Source organism: Thunnus albacares, chromosome 3, assembly GCF_914725855.1.
Source record: "Thunnus albacares chromosome 3, fThuAlb1.1, whole genome shotgun sequence".
NCBI lineage: Eukaryota > Metazoa > Chordata > Actinopteri > Scombriformes > Scombridae > Thunnus > Thunnus albacares.
This window is the reverse complement of record NC_058108.1, coordinates 21,303,428-21,323,869: the sequence shown is the minus strand read 5'-3', so window position 1 is coordinate 21,323,869 and position 20,442 is coordinate 21,303,428. Positions and strand designations below refer to the sequence as shown.

The following is a 20,442-nucleotide window of genomic DNA, read 5'->3' as shown; positions in this document are numbered from 1 at the left end:
TTTCACTTTGGGGCGATACTGATATTTCATTTTATAACCTTAATCGGCCATACCGATGACGTGCTGATATTATTGTGCATTCCTAATATAAAGGTAAACTGTTCACACCATAAAACCCATAGCAAACAATGTTAAGACTCCAGCAGTTACCTCAAACACTGATACATTCAGCAGATTCCCCCACTGGTATTGAAAAACTTCTTTACATGAAAGTGGAAGATATCTTGAAACCTACTAAGTACTCCCATGTACTTCTAGATTGGACAGGAAAGTACTTGCGGATCCCTGTGTCTTACAGCACCTGTTATGACCCCAGCCCGTGTGAGTGTATAACTGCAGGGCAGCCATGGCATTTTATTTAGAACTGTGAATGAAACCCTGTCAGTTCAATCAACAGAATGTGCTGCAACACATGTACAGCTAGAATACCTCAACTATAAATAACATCGGCAGATTTTGAACACCTTAGAGGCAGGCTTACTAACAGGTGGAAAGTATAGGAACAAAACTGCTAGTATAAAAACAACACACCCACACATAGGCCTGTGCGATATGATGATATATACTGTGTGACGATAGAAGAATGTCTGTCGTGTCATATTATGCTCTGTTGTTTCTTTTGTTGTGTAGCAAATGACACTCTTTACGGCAATATTTTTCGTCATTTGGACTAGGATTGGGCTGATGTTGCTCATGGCTGATAGTCCTCGACCAATGAGCCTTTACCATCATAATACTCCCACTCCCCTAAACGGAGCTTATATTGCACTTACAGTAATGTAACCAGTGTAGTTGTAGTCCACTTGAGTACTTCACTTGGATTCCTGTCTCTCCTTTGCGCCGCTGTGTGGGAGGGCTCGGAGGGCTCAGCCCCGCCCGAGCTTAACCGCAGAGAGCAGGGGAGAGTAGTGTGACCATAAATGACAGCAAAACGCAGTAAAGACTTATGTGGGGCTGAGCCCTCCATGTGTGCTACACACACAGCGCAACAGTGGAGAGACAGTGAACCAGGTGAAGTGCTAGAGTTCACGACACTTGCTGTAAGTGCAATAAAAGCTTTGTGACTAAAAGCCAATAAGAGTAATTTCTGAATGAAATCCGCACAAAAGATGGACAGACAGACCGGAAAACCATACTTTGCAAATTATGCAATTTCATCGAATTTACAGAAAATGTGCTATATCGTGATATGTATCATTATCTGGATATAAAATGACCTATATTGGAATATGAAATTTTGGTCATATTGCACAGATCTACCCACATACTGATTCTATACATATGGAAAGATAATACATTTATTAGGAGGCAATGCTTAGGTGGAGGACCACCATCAGGGATGCCTGAAGAAGCCCAATAGCATATGAACATACATTCATAATTAACCAATGTACAGGTATTCAATCCCATAATTGGTTTCATTATTGCTAACTCCAATATGAACTTATTAAAAAAAATGTCATTTATATGGTTTTAAATGAGTAGATAACTTGTAGTTTTCAACTGTAATTTATTCATAGATAGACAATGCAACATTATTGAAGCAGATGTGCTATTGCAGCAGAAAATCATGCTTTTTAACACCTGTCAGCTAAAGAACATGAATCTACAGAGAGCACATGGTCACTGACACTGAATTAAAAAAAAAAGGTTTCTGTTCAAACTTATTGAAGACATGGGTGTTTAACTTTTCACTTGATATGGAGATATTGATATAATTAATTCCAAAATTAACTTCATTTTGGATTTGTGTCTTTACAGGTATGGATGAATCATATTTTCCACTGTAATTATTAATAGGTGGATATGGTGACTGGGGCTTTGTTTTAACATGAAATACTGCAAATCTATATTTAAAACATCAGTGAGTTCACTCACTCAACTGTAACAAAATGAGATCTGTAACTGCTACACTGGATGGAAGACTGGAAGGGTAGAAGGAACTCTGCCTCAATAATAAGAATACTTAAATTTCCCTGTAGGCTGCGCGAATGAAAAGATAACCTTATTGGGGTATTTACAAAAACATACACCCAGTGGCTGCAGTTCAATAGATCACACAAACAAGGTGAAGAGGTTCAGTTATTGTAACACTAATGTTTAGTATGAATAAAATGAATGATCTCAGTGACTTTGTATGCATTATGTTTGTTGTTATTGCATATGATGGTCCCAGTATTTGACAAACAGCTACCCTACTTGGATTTTAGTGCATTATGGTCTGTAGAGAGAGAGATTAAACAATAGCCAGACTTGTTTAATGTTACAGAAAGGCCACAGGTGTGCAATAATACCTTGTAGAACAACTCATTAAGAGACGAAGCAGATGGGCTACAGAGGACCATGCTGCGTTTAACACCTGTCAGCTAAAAACAAAAAGGTGAGCCTATAGTGGGCTGTGCTCTCTATTGATTAATCTGTCTGTTATGATTTTGATTCAGTTAATAATTTAGTATGTAAAATATCTAAAACCAAAATATATTTAGCATTTTTGCATGATAAATGACTTCAGAATTGTTGTAAATTCATTTGAAGCATTATACATGATCAATAAAATTAGATGATGAAGAGTGAAAAAATATTTCCTTAATTACAAATCTCAGCAGTAGCAGATTTCCTGATACCTCTGCCCATATATACCAATATCAGTAACAGTTATGTTCTCATGCTTACATTGAGACCAGTTTCCTGTAACAGCATACACAACACACCACACACCATACAGTAGTATTTAAAGTTTGCTCCGCACCAGGTTCTTGACCTTGGGAAAGAAATCAGGTCATGTAACTGACTATGGCTCAGGCTAAGAACAGGAAATGTGTTCACTTTCATATACTCGGTATTTAGAATTTGATATAGAGGTGAAATCATTTCTAGATGAAGGCAGTTTGTTATCAAGATCCCCCTGAGTTCCCAACCTCCCACACAGCAGCTCCCAGCACATAGCAGAGTTCCAGCACACATCTAGTAGAATTTTTGTGAATGTTGTTATGAGGAGAAGCTTTGTTCAGGTTCAGTTGCTGTGGTAAGTAAACAGTGTCACATAGTGAGGGCCCAATCTGGAGTCTCTGAAAGACTTCTGATGAGTGAAGACCAGACATGTGTGTCAGTAAACTGAAATTGAATTCAAGAATTTAATTTGAATAACAAGAACTTTGAAATTTGAAATTTGAATTACGAGACCTGAATTTGAATCGTGAGAACTGGATGTGGACATATATATAGAGAGCTGAATTTTCAATGAGGATCAAATACAGTTTCAGAGCAAATTAATTCAACTTCATAATATTACATTCAGTTTCAAGTTTATTCAAATTCAGTTCCAAACTAATAAATTGAATTTCAAATTATGCTATTCAGATTCAGTTTTTCAATGCAGTTATTATAATTATTATTATAAAGTTACATAACTTATAAAGTTAAACAATACAAATTCAAATCGTGATTCAAATTCAGTTTTTTTGTAATGCAATTATTCAAATCGAGCAATTCAAATTCAAATATAACTGATTCAAATTCAGTTTCTAATGACACATATTTCTGCCTATAGAGCTAGAGCTACTTGCTAGTTGTGTTTCTTACTATATAAGCCAGACTGAATGTGACTAAATCCATCACTGGTATGAAATGCCCTTTGGGTTTTGCACTTCAGTGAGTTACTTTTATGGATGCAGGAGGTATATATACTCTAAAACCATTTAAAGAAAAAGTTATGACTCAGCATCTTGTGATCACAGCTGTGTGTGTGTCAGCTGAAAATCTCAGAGATTGCTAAACAACATGATATTATTGCGAGAGATTAGAAAATTACCAAACTGGTTCAAGATTACAGAAAGGCAACTCATACATACAGACCAGTAGTCCAGTAGTGGTGTATACTGTAAGAGGGAATTTCCTAACCCACAACTGTTTCTGCGAGGAAACAAAGAGGCTACAGAGGTACTGTTCTGAAACCTGTCAGCTAAGAACAAGCTATAGTCAACACATGAATAGGGCTGCAAGTAATGATTATTTTTTATTATCATTCATCTAGAAATATTATTTCAGAATACTGTCACGCCTGAAACCTAGGTGAGATCATATCAAAAGATTTTGACTTGCTTGGTGTCCAGAGGTAGCGCCTGCTCGTGGTAATTGTATCCAATCTATACATATGTAAGACAGGATGCGCATTTTTAATCAATTTGAAGAGTCAGGTGCATTCTACAAATGCTTTCATTTATTCACATATTCACAAAATAGTACACAAAAGGAAAAAAGGCAGATTATTAGCATCACATAAACAGCCCAAATCCAATACACCATTTATATCATTCAAAGCATTGGAAATGCAGGACTTCACTGGCAGTTGAGCAAACACCTCATCCTTGCAAAAATGAATTACTGATCTAAAACACCAGCAGCATAACAGCCTTACCTGTCAAAACAAAATGAGGAGGCCCAGCAGCAATAAATATAATAGTAAGAGTTGTGGCAAACAATAGAATAGGACAATAAAATAAGAGAGCTGAGTATTTTTTTTTTCTCTCTTACACTAGAAGAACGCAAACACATACAGTAAAACGTCATGTCCAAAATTGATGGTCATAGCATGCACCACAAGGCCTATTTTTGTCGCTTCTGTGGCAACCAGCACCTTGATCTCCTTACTTCTCGCCACTTGCACCTCCTACTGAGGAAAAAAAGCCAACATGATCCAAGTGTGAGAGAGTGGGTGAGCCAGGTAATTATTGCTGACAAGAGGGATCATTTAGGGCTTATAAACCACTCTTTCTGTCAATGTCAAAAGCCCTCCCACTCCATTTGAGGAATTATCATGAACATTCTTGGATATTTCCCTCGACCACAGGCAACCTGTGAAACACAGATGCCCAGAGGCTCAGAGGTTGTCATTATTTGCATTGATAACATAGCACTTGGCACTTGACACCTACAAGTGTCAAGGTTTTTTGGAACATATAATTTGGTTTTACTTACCATATTGTTGCTTTGCAGCGAAAAGTGTGTATCACGTTTGAAGATTTATACTTTTTTCAGTATGAACACATGCTCCATGTGTGGTGACCATATAAATGACCATGGAGTTAGGATTGTTTTGACTCTTTAAGAATGTTATCACTAATGTGACAATGCATTTACATGCACTTATATAACCCAGTTATTTACCTCTAGTAGTACGGATTTATAAAGTGCCATGAAAATGAGAAACACAGCTGCCTTTTTGTGCTCAAGCCTGGATTGTAAATGGGTTTTTACAAGAGCACATGTGCACCAAAAAACAGGAAAATTATTGTTACGGTCAGACTAAATATGTATGTATATTTTTATAACTAAAAATCAAAATTCTCTAGCAAAAAGGGGAAATAACTCTCCTAACAGTATTTTATATCTTATATACACTAAATGTAAAATTCACCAGTTTCGTTCAAAAATATTTGTAACATGTGGTAAGAGAGAAATCTCATTACTGACCATCTGCATGTAAACAGGGTTTTTGTAGTGCATTCTCTGTTTTCCTTCCTTAGCCTGATTTCTCCCAATCAAGTATTTTTTCTGTGCATGCAAATGTAATGCTGCCACCACTGTCACACACACTCATACCCCACACTGCTGCTGCAGTATGCACTCTGCAGGTCTGACATATGGCAATATGAGGCCCTGTATCTTCCCTCCTTGGGGACCTCAGCAGCTTTCTATCTACCTCTTCATGTGTTTTCGCATCACTGATCTTCACACATGGCATCATCTTCAAGGCTGACCTACAATAAAACTCTTTCCAATATCTTCTCTGTTTCAGTCTTCCCAGACATAGTTCAAGCACTCCCACACAAAGGGATGTCAAGCACAGCACAGTGCCTCGATAGGATAGTGACAGTGTAGACAGTGACAGTGGAGATACTGCTGTGGAATTTTCCCTGACAGAGGATCAATTTACTTGACAGTAAAGTGAGGCTGAAGTTGACTTTATCACAACAATAGGATTTTCAGCAGAAAAGTCACAGAATCCCACAAATTTATTTTAAAATTCAGTAGATTTGATAAAAACAGATTTTTATGTATTTTCCAGTTGTTAGTGAGAGGCCTTGATGTTCCACGTGCTGCAGGGACTATATTTTCCGTAATTCTCAATAAGCATTCCCTTGACCTACATGATGATTTTATGCATTTGATTATCATCAATGCATGATTCCAAAATTAAAATTAGTATATCAAGGACATATACAGTTGTATGCAAAAGTTTGGGTACTCCTTGTCAAATATATATATATATATATATATATATATATATATATATATATATATATATATATATATATATATATATATATATATATATATATATATATATATATAAATAACATGAATGCATAGTTACTTTTTATGTCATAAATTGAACAAAAATTAAAAAAAAAAAAATAAGAACATCATTGTGGCATATGCAAAAGTTTGGGCACCATAGGAGTTCCAAAGCCTCAGATTCTTTCTACAGGGTCTCAGCCATTGATCAGCTCGTTAGGCCTGAGGCATTTCAACAATTGTCATTAGGAAATGTCAGCTGGTGCCAGTTTCAAAGCTTTGCAAATACTCTGACTCTTCCAACCTTGTGCAAACACTCAGCAACCATAGGTTCCTCTAAGCAGCTGTGTAAGACTCTGAAAATGAAAGTTACTGATGCCCACAGTGGAGGGGAAGGCTACAAGAAGTAGCAAAGCGTTGTCAGCTTGCAGTTTCCACAGTGTGAAATGTAATTAAGAGATGGCAGTTTAGGGCAACTGTGGAGGTCAAGATGAGATCTGGAAGATCAAGAAAGCTCCCGGAGAGAACTGCTCCTATGCTGGTCAGAAAAGCAAATCAAAATCCCCATTTGACTGCAAAAAACCTGCAGGAAGATGTAGCAGACTCAGGAGTGGTGATGCACTGTTCCACTGTGCAGCGATGCACAAAAAAGACCTTAATGGAAGATTCAGTAGAAGAACCCAACCTTACCTGCATTCTCATCATAAAATCCAACGTCAGAAGTTTGCAATGGAACATCTACAGAAGCCTGATGCGTTTTGGAAACAAGTGCTGTGGACTGATGAGGTTAAAATAAAACTCTGTGGCCACAGTCAGCAGTTTTGAGAAAAAAAGGAGCAGCATTTTATGAAAAGAAAACCTTGCCAACTATTAAGCATGGTGGTGAATGCCACAATGATATTTTTATTTATTAATTTATTTTTGTTCAATTTGTGACATAAAAATTATCTATGCATTGTTTACTTTTTTTCCGTATCACAGAGAGGCTGTGTTTACATCTTTTCGATTAAAAAATCACCAACATATGATATTTGTCAAGGGGTGCCCAAACTTATGCATACAACTGTAAAGGTACCAAATCTTAAGTTGCCAAGTAAATAACAAACTGAAAAAATGTTATCGAGTCTTTTAAAATGTCTTCATTGTCACTCTGAGCTACTCTGTACTGGGCAAGTCACACTCTAATTTCACCCTCAACTCTACACTGAAAGACCTAATTTATAAACATCTTTATTATGACTTACCTTCTACATTTTGACTCACACAGAACATTTGTGAAGTGGGCAGCATACACATTAAATTGCATACAGTTTTATTTTTACTGTCCTTGAGGGCAGGTACTCTTTATCCACTTCCAATCAAGTCAACTTTCCCTCGCAGTGTGTATCAGCAGATCAGAGCTACAAGGACAAACAGTAACGACGACTATTTGTGGAACAACAAAGAGATTACAAATAAAGAACTCTGTCTTTGTCTCTGTGTGACTCTCCCTCACATCTCCTTGTATGTGACAGGTAGACATGGAGCTTAAAAAACCTCCCCACCTCCCCTTTGAATTAAGTGAGAAAAGCCAGTCAAGTTATTTTCAGTCGAATATGTTGTCTTCATGATTACAGGCATGCTATCTTTGCATCAAACTATAATAAAAGAATGAAAGTAAGAAATTCTTCAAACATGTTGTTTTTGCATTTCCAAATATGGTATTCAGATTTGAGAACTTCCATAGCTCCAACAGTGCTCTCTTCCCACACTCCCCCACTGTCCAGGTTGCTGGTGGATAAATCTGGATAAACTTTGCTCATACCTCTTTTTGTACCTTCAATTAACATATACATGGCCATGGAGTTAAGTTTGTTTTGGCTGCTTGAGAATATGAGTAAGTTGTATTCACTGATGTGACAGTACATGTAAATTTCAGAAAGTTAGCAACCATCATTTCTGTTTCTACTCCTATAGATAAATACTCTAAAGTCATGCCAACCACTAATCTGAGACTGCATCTTTCTTGCAGTGAAGCCCCTTCAGTTGGGCTAAATCATAGCACAGGGTTCCCAAGTGAAAGTAGCAGAACATGACAGCTTTCCACCTGATGGCAAGAGATATTTTTATCATTGTGTTGTGCTAAGCTTCATACTGTGAGAGCTTGCTGTCATTGTACAGGAAAAGCAGAGGATCTCCCACACTGAGACAAGACAAGCCCCAAGCATTCAAGAAAAAAGCTGCTTCAATATCTCAAACATTAGTAATATAATGTATGGCAGGAAAAAAAAAAACTGAGATACAGTTTTAGAATCAGTTTGTGATCTGCCAGGTATAACAGGGCTTTATTTGCCTGTTATTCTTAAAAACCATTTCATCCATGGACAACCACCCAAACTGGTGTTTTATCTATATTTCAAAGTAATTTGCCCACAGCCCAAGCTGTACCCATATATGGTACTTCAATCTGTCTAATTTCACACTTCTTTGGGTTGGCCATGAGCATCGGCTGCCTTAAGGTTTCCATAAAAGCCCTCATATGCTGCGTATGCTCTTGACAGCTGTTTCTATAGATGATAGTGTCATCTGCATAGACAGTTAACATATGTTCTGTTAGTGTGTATTGCAAATAAGTGTAAAACTCGTCTGACAGACTAAAAAGTGAGAGGACGAGGAAGCAAAGCCTAAAGATGAAGCTCTCGATTTATCAGTCAATCTATGTTCCAACCCTCACCTATGGTCATGAGCTTAAGGTGATTACTAAAAGAATGATTGTAGATACAGGTGGCTGAGTTTCCTCAGGCTCTGCTCACCTTTAGAAATTGGGTGAAAAGTTCAGACAACTGGAAGGAGCTCAGAGTAGAACCACTGCTCTTTCATGTTTGAAAGTAGTCCGCTGAGGTGGTTTTGGCATCTGATTAGGACACTTCCTAGATGCCTCTGTTTGGAGGTGTTCTGGGCACACCCAACTGGGAGGAACAGAACATGCTGAAGGGATTACATATCCCGTCTGGCCTGAGAATGCGTCAGGATCCACCAGAAAGAGCTGGAGGAAGTGGCTAGGGAGAAGGGTGTTTGGACTATCTTGCTTAGCTTGCTGCCACGGCGACCTGGACATGCATAACTGGCGGAAAATTGATAGACAGATGGATGAACTTTGGTGAGTTGTTTATCAGTTTAGCATGGTCAAATTGCATTGAATAAAAGCAGCTGTTGCCAATATGATATAGCAATTCATCAACCCTAGGCATTAAACTCTGTTGGTCTGTCAACAAGAAATTCTATTTCTTACTGCTGCGGTTTGGTTGATAGACAACTTTTAGTGCCTATTAATAGTTGTTTTGCATATTGATTATGATACTTATCTCAGCTATTGCCATGTTAAAACATACATACAAGTAAAACACTTAAAGGGGACCTATTATGCTTTTCCTTATTTTCAGTCAAATATATAATGCTGCAGTGTCGGATGTTCACATTAAATGTGGCCAAAGTGTCAAATAATGAGGTAAACATATGTAGAAGTAATCCCTGTTAGCAAAAAGCACCGGCTTCAGGCTGCTCTGAACGCTCAATTTGAACGCGTTTTTTTCTACTTTCAGCCCAACTGACGTCAGCTTGTGACAGATTTCTTCATATATGGTCATTGGCTCCACGCACAGTGTGCAAGTTCGCTACTCTGCTCCGCTAACATTATGTCGTTTTTTCCATTGTTCTGGGGGTAGTCACACCGAGCCATGACTGGAGTCAAGCTGGCACGCTGTGATTATTTTTCCATTACAAAGCAGGAAGAAGTAAAATAAGTTGTTTAACCGTTGGAGGTGTGCTGGTCATCTGCAGCTCTTCATCAAACATCATCATCACTGTGGCTGTTTCTTGTACTATTCCTCCCTACATTATTTCTAACTGATCCACTGAGAGTAAAGAGCTCTAAATATCTCCATATATTGTTGTGTTGCCTGGTTTTTAGTGCTACTAATGAAGCTCTGATAATTCGATGAGGAACACATTTCATTTCCTGTAAATTCTTCACAATAAAAGTCTCCTGTTATTCAGTCATTTAAGAGCTTTTAATTCATAGCAGTAAAGCAGGAAATGTTGGGTTTGCATCGGTGGTAACTTAACACGACTGATAAGGCTTCCCCTCAGCAGGCTTCCGGGAAGCTGGCCAATCAGAACAGAGTGGGCTCATCAGGAGGGGGGCCTTAAAGAGACAGGACCTAAGACTGCCTGTTAAGAGACAGAGGCTGAACTGAAGGGCTGCATAAAGGGCCAGTGTAAGATAAATAAGGAGTTTTTTGAACTGTGAATCATGCAAAGCTACTCTAGTGGAGCCCCGGGGTAAAAATACACAGTTGGAAATGAGCACAATAGGTCCTACTGAGGCTACATAACACTCAAACTTCCCAGCACCACTTGAGCACCCCTGTGCAAAGTTCTTCCTTGAGTTTTCACATTATGCACCTTTTTGGTTGAGTTCCTGTGTCTCCTCCCTGTCTGGTCAAACACAGAGTTACACAGATCATGCTAATTAGGTGCTATGTCCTGAGGTGACTGGCTACACCCCTCCTGGCTGTCTCTTCCTCCCTAGCCATTCTGCCTGACATACTGTGGTTCAGTTTTTAATTTTGTCACAGTTAATAATGATGAGGACTGACCACAGCATATGGTTACAGCATACATATACTGTATACTATGCACGTTGTTAGATTTTTGATATTGTTTCCCACATCACTGACCAACACTGCCAAACTGTCCTCCCTCCATTTCATCCAGGATCTCTATCCTCTGTTGTGTCAAAGTTTGATTTTGCTTGGCTTCCAGTATCATATTTTAACTCCCAAGTGTGTCCGTATATGTCAAGTGTCAGATGTTCTTTCATCTGAATATAAAACCCTCTTTTGAACTTGCAAATGCCACAAAAACAGTGTTCAGAGCTCATTTTCAGGTCTGTGTGGACAGTAGTGAAAATGAATTAACATTAAGCATTATCATTTATCATTTATGCTATATTCTGTAAATATTTCTTTACTGTTATGCTGTGTGCCTTTGTTGCACTGCATGAAGAGATTGTGTTTTGTGCTGACTTCTGTAACTCAGGTACACGCTCTCTCCAAAAGTAATGAATACTATGTTTTGATTATGTTACTTTAAATTGTCAATACTTTGTATATGTTTGTTTATTTCCCTGAGTGCTTGCAGACAAATTTCCACCACACATTGTAAAATTATTCTAATTACAAACACACTGAAAAGCCCACAGTTTACACAGGGTGCCTGTTTAAACAAAAAACATTCATTGAAATGAAGACTGATGTTTCACACAGGTTTGCATTCCAGCTTGTTGCAGTGAACTAAACAACTACCACTCAACACTTAAGGAATTGAGGGGGTTCATTCAACAAAATTTACATACAATACATACAGAACAAAGTCTAATACAGCCGTCCAATATACATAGTGAAAAAGCTCATTACTGAACAACAAACACAAGCTCAGATAATTACATGTTCTCTCTTGTTTGAGTGTGAGTCTCCTTTTATTTTTCACATGAAATGTTTCATAAAGGTCTGGAGCAGAACAAATGAACTAATTTGCTGATGTGAGCTGAGGACATTGCTTTATATGTGTGCTCTGTAAGAGTGTGGTTTCTTTCCATCAGTTCAAATTCCCTCCTCATACTGGACCGTGTCAGTGATGAAGGGGCAGTCATTATCCCCCCTGGGTTTTAAGGCATAAGTAGCCTGGCTGAGATGACAGGTAGTGGACAGAGCTATGGCTCAGTGCTGACTGGCTAGCCAGTTGACTGATTAAAAAAATGTGCTGAGTTTATGGTTTGGAGGTGGGACGTCTGGTTGACTCGGGGGATTCAGTGTGGACTCACACACGGATACCGAATCTGCCCGGACAGACTTAAAGTAAATGCGAGAGGTGTCTTCATTCTAATTTTATTATCGTTCTACTGTATATTTATATTTCTACTCCGTCTCCTCAGTTAACACTTCACCCTCCAACTAACTACACACTCTGTAGCCATGTACAAACTAAATCAATACCCTACCATTTACCACAGCAGACAGAATATGTTTACATTACTGTTTGCTTTCTGTTTACTCCATTAAATATTAACATGACAAGAGAATAGTCATTTCTTCTTCTCCAATCCAGCAAGATGTGACCTGCCTGGATCATTGAAACACTATTGCACAGTGGCATTTTTATGAAGAAAAAACAAGAGAGATAATGCATTTTCCTGTTGTCGTTTTTTTTTTTTTTTTTTTTTTTAACTGCATACGATACAGGAACAGGGACAGAAAACACACAAGTGGTTTTAGTGGGAGTCCTATCCAACCTCTCATTTGATCATAGATCACATTGCATTGGGTGATGATGTCTTCGACTTACACAATATGCACGTCAAGGAGTTATTATTTACTATCAAAGACAATGTAGCAGCATTTCTTGTTTCAACTCTTTCCTGAATCCCGCCAGTTGTCAGCCAACAGCAAAACAAACCAAAATCCAAAACATCTTTGTTGATTCAACACTCGAGTCATGTAGATAATTAGATAATTAGCAAATTATCTAATGTAATGCCTTTGTCATACAGTTTTTATGCTGCCTCAGCCCTACAATTGCAAATTAATTCTTTGCACAGTTGGGTTTGTGTGTCTACCTGTGGTGCTGTGTTAAGTAATAAGCAAAATAACTAATGACACTTCCCAGGTAATGGTTGGAATTAAAATTAAATATGCTATTACAGACTGTGAAGAAAGATTTTTTTTCTAGACTCAATTTACTACTGTACTACTGCATCTTATTTAACTAGATTAAGGGGTGAATTCACAAAGAATGGATTGCGGCTGCTCATAGGGCCATGAATTGTGCATCATCTGCAACCGCTATCTGCCCCGTCTCAAGGTCTGATTCACAGAAGGTTTTGTGCTAATGATATGATGGTGCAAACATACCCATAAAGTTTTGCAGCCAAGTGCCATTTGCCCTTGTTTTGCGTCTGATTGAGTAAGCGCAGTGGTTTCCAGTGTTTCAGGCTTTTCTCCACATTTCAGCACACAGATTGATTCATAATGAAAACTGCAGAGAGCACAAAAGCCTCAAATTGCATGTTAATTAGCAGAAGTGTGCACACACAGCGCTCTCCACAATCACAAACCCAACTTCATGGATTTTGCTTCTTTTACCTCCCTAGTATTTCGCATCTATAACATAATCTACTGAAATGTCCATCAAAATACAGCCATTAACGTAACTCAGGCAGGTCTGAAACGTGTTAGATTAATGTCTGAATCTTACAATAATATTGTTCAGGTGTCACTGAATGTTCTGTTTGTTGCCCACAGCTGGCTGTGCGTCACAGCTGTGGCTGCAGCATCACACAGCAGCTGAAACGACAAGTGCGTTTCCAAACTGAGAAAAGAGGCTGCGCGCATTTACGCACATGGCACAGCAGTAGTAACTTCATTAACACCAATTGGTCAGGATCTGATGATAATTTATGCTCTGTGTTCTGCTACACAGGTCAGCTGTTAGATACACATTCCAGGTTTATACAGAGGAATCATTTGTAATAAAGCAGCCCTTATGGATGAATCCTGAGCTCCATCAGCGCTGTCAGGACATTTTTTATTTTTACGTAGCTTGAAGCTTGATGAAGATTTGAAGGAGAGAGAGGGGAGTGAGTGAGTAAGAGAGAGAGAGGGGGAGAGAGAGGTGAGTGGGTGAGTGTGCCGCAGTTACCACCAACTCTCTGAAGATGCTAATAACGTCACTCTATCTGCGTATGGCTATTAGCAGTGATCTTTGTGAATTGGACTGTTGTTGCAGTGAGGCTCATTTGCATAGAAAGGGGCCAATTTTGTGCCACATGTATGCATCTAATTTACATACGTGCAAATAGCAAAGGGGCACTGAGACACTATTTACTTGGCAGTGCAGTCTGGGGTGCATTTCATCCTTTGCAGGTGCTTTGTGAATTACACAGTTTCTTTTTGTGTCATTTGTGCAGGTTCAGTGGCCGCAAAAGCTGTGCAATCCTTCTTGTGAATTCACCCTAAGTCTGCAGCCACTCTAGTGATCCCATGAGGCTCATTACGCTAATCAAAAAAAAACTGCGTTATGGAGACACAACACTGCTATTCGTATTTTTTTTAACCAAAAAAAATGTATAGTTTGACCTTAGGGCGGCACCAGAACAAAGGCCACATGTTACTTAAATAAAAAAAATCAGACACCTCATTCAAACATCTTAGCTTAGTCAGGCTCAGCTAAACCTTGTTGTAGCTCAGCAGCTCCAGGTGCATCTTGTCAGGCTCAGATATATTTCAGCAGACCTTTGTCCATTCCAGCTGTCATTTGTCAGCCTCAAGATCAAGACATAGCTGAGCCCAACTGCAGACGGGGCTATGATTACTGTATAACATGCAACTGTGATGGAAAAGTCATGAAAGTGTGGAGATCTCATGCAGTACAAATTGTGTATGAAATAAATTCAAGATATTTTCAGTTGCTGATAAGAGTCATTACAAATGTCAAGGAATACAGTCAGGGGTAAATTAATTTACTTTTCAGGGATTTATGTCAAGGTAATTGTGCAGGAAAATTAAAATGTTCAATTTTTTCTCAGAGATAAACAGTCACATTAGATGAATTAAGGCATATCTTTAATTTATAACCTTAAAATATAATGAATAAAGTCAAACTTTAAGCTTTGAGAACAGTCTCTTGTACAATAGAAAGTAATAATAATTTGATACTATATTACTATATAGAATACCATATTGGGCAAAAATTTTAACATTAGTTGTTTGTTCAAAGACCTAAAACAACCTTTTTTTTACGCTTGAATACAAACAGACAGAGCAGGGGTATCCACAGCAATTTTAAGTGATGTTCTTGCATTATTTGATTTTTTATTCAAATAGCTTATCTTTTTATTTATGATTCCTATTCCTTATTTACCCGGGTTGTGCTAGAAAAATAGCCTGTGTCAATTGTTAAAAAGCTCTTATTATGGGCATATTCATTTAGCACCTTATCGTTTTTTTTTAATGATCAATCAATTATTCATTGGCTGACAGCATATAAAAGGATATTACTTAAAATTGGATGAAACCCTAACCCATAGCTTTGATGTGAAATGTAAAACCTTTAATCGAGGAAAAATTGGCATTTTTGTATTCTGTAATATTTTCATGATTATACAATTGTCAATCAGTGATATAAACTGCCAGTTTAATTTTGGTTGCCGTAGCAGTTACCTTAGAAATAGAAAGACATATTTTTATGGTTTAGAGAACCATGCGGAAGATTCTGGAGAAACCTGACTGTAGAAAAGTCCACAGAGAAACAAAATCTGTGTGTGAGGAGAGCTTGGACCAGATGATCTTACTGGTCGAACCAACTCTGTAACTTCAACCAACTTAAAAGAAAGTTCAGCTGTTTTATATATTTATTTTGAGGTGAGGTGTGTGTGTGTGTGTGTGTGGGGGGGGGGGGGGGGGGGGGGGGGGGGTCTGTCAGCAGCAAGAAAAGCAAACATATCTATCTTAGCAAAGCACCAAAATTGGATAGGACCATGCCAAGTTTTTGTAGGGCAGTGTGCCAACAGGGAGCAGAGGCAGGGCTTTGGGTCTGTAGCAATAAAATAAAAGATGACAACGATGGAAAACATGGCTTGATATTAACATTCAAATGATATTTGAGAGTGAGGTGAGAAAGAATGCAGAGGGAGAAAAGATTAGGGCTTTGTATACTAAAATATAAATATAGATAGAAATATAACACCATATACCTGTATTTTTTTTTATTGTCTTGAATGTCTTTAAATTGGAAAATACAACACTCTTTAGCTATAGATTTAAAGCAGACCTAGATTTGGGATGTTGTATCATTAAGCTACTCTTTTACATTGTTTTTCACGTACTTCTCAATGTTCCTGTTTCTCTCTTCTTGTCTCTCATTTCTACCTCTTTCACACACTAATGCACACACATACACACACAGTATTTTTGGGAAGGCGTCCAGCTGCCGTGGTGAGAGTGACTAATGACCCCTTTCACCGCACAAACACCACATAATCAGAGATGCTGAGGATCTGTGTCTGCCCGCTGTCCCGTCTGAGTAATTACGCCAGGGACTCAATTAATCTACTACCCAACAATCAACCCAGCTGTACATGCCTGTTGCCCACTGCAGTGTCCCTGTGTCTTGATTCAGAGATGAATATGCCATTTTTTTGTTGTTTTTGTAATCCTGTGCTATTTTATTATGCAGAGCTCTTGAGATATCATAAAATATTGACTTGAACATTGATATTGACTTTAAAGTTTAGTTTTATAACAATCTGAAGCAACTCTTGACCCAAAGCCATATCCACCTTAAGCATAAACGAACACTCATAAATCTCTGTGGGTGCTTGTTCACCCTTAGGGCAGACATGGCATTGGGTGTTTGGGTGAACACCTAATCCGATGTCACAGGAGACTCATAACTACTCTTAAAAGGAAAATATGTACACTGTAATATTGGGGAAAATACTCAAAACTACAAATGTAAACACTTTGATACTGTACTGTTTATCTAACTCCAAATAAATAATAATTCATGAGGATTTTGCTTTTATTCCCAAACATGACAGGTGTATAAACTTTTTACAGCAATGCAGATGAGTCGATTTGGATCCAGGCTTTAATGAAGGCACTAATCTAGCTTAATTTTAATTTTGCTTTAGAAGGAGATACAGGCACTTTAGCCTCTTTGGCACCTTTTGATAAGTGGTAAAATTGTGAAAAGAATGAAAGCAAACAAGTGATAGCAATAATACAATAATACATTTTCCAACAGTAAATTTCTTTTCTCAACACTATTTAGGGATGCAACGATTATAGATTTTGATGGTATGACTATAGTTTGGGTGTAAATCTCATGTTCACAGTTTTGTGATTATTATGCATTTATTTCAAAATACAATGGATGGATAAAATCACATGAGCATGTTTTGTTTTGAAGAGGGAGCATCAGACACACACTTTGCCAAGGATTCTGCAACAGTGGGATAAAGCGCAGCAGTACCAGAGGTAGGCTAAAAGTGAATAAGAATAATGAAAATAAATAATCCATGCCAAGATGAACTTCGATTGGACATTGCAGTAATGACTTTGACTTCTAATATTTAAAATATAGTATTTTTAATTCTTATTCTTATTCTTATTATTATTAGTATGAGAGTAAGATGAACTTTATTGATCCCCTAGGGGAAAATATTACTAATGTAGGTAATAAACTGAAATCTTTTTATTATCAACTGTCATCCATGCCTATTTTTTCAAATTTATTTTTAATCATCTTTTTAAATAATTGATCTAATTTTACATGCAGCTTGATAAAATTCAGTCTATTATTGTTTTTTTGTTGTTTTTTTGAAGTTTTAGTAAAAATGAAAGAAACAATCTCTTATGCCGGTGTTATTAACCACTGAAATGCAAATTAATTAGATCCCATGGTGTTGGAAGTCTACAAGATCCTAATGTTAAGTAGTCTTTTGCACCTAGCATATTTACCTACCATGCCAGCATTTACTCAACATAGATGGGAGGAAGCAACAGGATATAAATGGTTGTATTGAAGCCTTTGAGGGAATTACATGCATTTACAAACAACACACAAATAGATAAATATAAACAGTGCAATTCTCCTTTTCCTGCTTTGCTGCCATTGGTTTACGCTGCACTGAAAGCCCAACTTTTAACTCACCGCTACTTCTGTGATTGTAAGTGAAATGTTATATATATTTAATTTCCTATCAACTCAATGTTTCATTAAGTAACTTGCCAATAAAGTCATGTTTTTTAGGTTAGTTATTATTTAGCGTTATACCTTCACTTGAACAGTAGAGCTAGGCGGTGATCTTGAAGATGTTGCGTTAAGTTTGAGGTGTTGGGTCCTTTAGCAGTGACTTTTCTTCAAGATTTACAAACTAGAGATCCGTCTTCTTGAACAACCCCTGGTTCATTCTTTACGTATCCAAAATAATCCCACACTGACAATTTAAGGCATTTCTTTTGGTGGATACGCGGACGTCGCTCTCGTGAACTTGTTGAACTTGCAGCACATTTTAAGATGGTGCACCAGGTTTGTTTTGGTTCTGCGATGGAACTTCTGTCTGCAGTCTGCTGGTTGCAGGTATGGACTTTTTTTTTAACACAACTGTCTATTTTTGTTTAATTTTCCTCAGAGTACAACCGTTGTTCACAGAAAAATAACGTACCATAATATGTCCCTTTTTGGGAATGAGAACGGAAACACTTGGTGTAGATGAACCTTTACGGTTACATAACTGTGATGTTTTAAAGCGTGTTAATAGTGAAATTGGTTAATCGTTGCATCCCTAACACTATTATGCTTATATTTAGCTTATTATTTATTATTTAATTAAAGCAATATAATATATTACTTATATTATTTAGTTTTCCTACTTTCCTTCCTCTGGTTCAGTGGTTCAGAGACTATTCCAAATGGCCAATATAGCTCCACATTAGTGCCGCCACAAATCTTCAATTGCGTTTGACAGGAGTTGAATGAAAGTGATTTGAATATATTAAGTCAGTGACTCAACTGGTGTGAGCTGTCTTCCATAAATTTAGTATACGGTTGAAAAATGTCCCTTAGGTGTAAAGGGGCTTTCACATCGCCGCGTGGTAACTCGCCGCCACCATTAATTTCAATGAGGGGAAGGCAGCAGAGGGGGAAACCTACGTGGATACGCACAGATTTTGCTCTGCCGCTGAACTTCTGGTGGTAACCGCCTGGCTTTGGCCAATCAGATAGAAGGGGGCGGGCATCATGGTCACAAAGAAGAACAATCATGGAGGAGCTGATAATGCTGGTGTTTGAATACCCGGAGTTGAACAACATGGCGCTGGCTAACTATAAAGACAACCAGAAGAAAAACTAGGCCTGGGAAAACATTTCCACCAGACTTTAGATGAGTGGAAAATGGTCCAAATATGTAGAAATCTTAAGTAATTTCAGTAATTTCTATTGTCTTGCTACAGTAAACAGCTACTTATGCCTTGTGTACACTACAGGACTTTAAGAATACTCTCACATTTAACAACTTCTTTTCTGCACATATCATAAGATTAGCAAGGACGTGTAGTTTACACAGATCAACGTGTTGTGGACTTTTGGATGGGTTGCACCAATGCCATGATGCTCACCTGCCGATCATGACAGCCTTGGACCATAGTGGCAGCAGCCGCTTTTAAAAACGCTTTTGGGGAACACTCTTGCAGGTAGGCAGTTGTCAGGAAAGCCCCTTAAATGATTTCCATTCTATTTATATATTCTTAAAATGACAGATAAATTTGAGCATGAGGGTTCATTCACTTATTTGGTTTGGGAGCTTTCAACTGTATCTCATGGCTTTCAGTCAGCAAATAGAGATGGCTCAGACCTCGTTATCATGTAACCTAAGTGTATGAATTCTATAATAAGCGAGCATCAGTCCTGCGAACACACGCAATAGTTTATTGGCACATTTCAACATGTGTATCAATACCTGACTGATAAATTGTTTGAGTCAGTATAATGCTCATTATTAGTTTAACACAGAACAGTATAGGCATATTGGCCAATAAGTAACAAGAAATAGCAATACATCAATGCCAAAGATGTGTTTGAGGTAGTTTAAAAACAGTGTCTCCATTACACAGTTTTCTCAACAGAAAGCACTGCCAAGTTTATTCTATAAATAAAAAAATGGTAATAATAGTAAAATATTCCACTCAGTACATATTTTGGTCATGTTTCTTTGAAAATCAAATTTAAGATCAAAAAGATCTTTTTATCAAAAAGATTCATGTTGTGTGAAAATCAGCTGATACATCAGATTTCTGATAACTTTCATATATCGATATTGGTATAAGCCTCAAAAGTCCAATATTGTTTGAGTTCTACTAAGTAACTGTGAGGTAAAAACTTTTTTTCTCTGGCACACTGTAACAGATGTAGATACATGTACCACTTCACTATACAAAAGTAATGATGTATGCTACAAATAAATGTAAATTAAAAGCAAAATTAAAAACATAAACTTAAACTATTACAATCATTCTTTTAATTACAGTTATTTTTAATAGTCTAAAC

The 20,442-nt window shown here is 37.6% G+C and overlaps 2 long non-coding RNA genes across 2 annotated transcripts in view; both read left to right on the top strand.

Annotated features, from left to right (window-relative positions):
* Positions 1 to 20,442, top strand: part of LOC122979465 — a 259,931-nt gene that overhangs the window by 73,900 nt on the left and 165,589 nt on the right. The window lies entirely within an intron of this gene.
* Positions 7,267 to 8,588, top strand: LOC122979466. Its single transcript, XR_006402868.1, has 3 exons — positions 7,267 to 7,368; positions 8,143 to 8,146; positions 8,576 to 8,588. It is a non-coding gene; the product is annotated as an uncharacterized LOC122979466 (long non-coding RNA).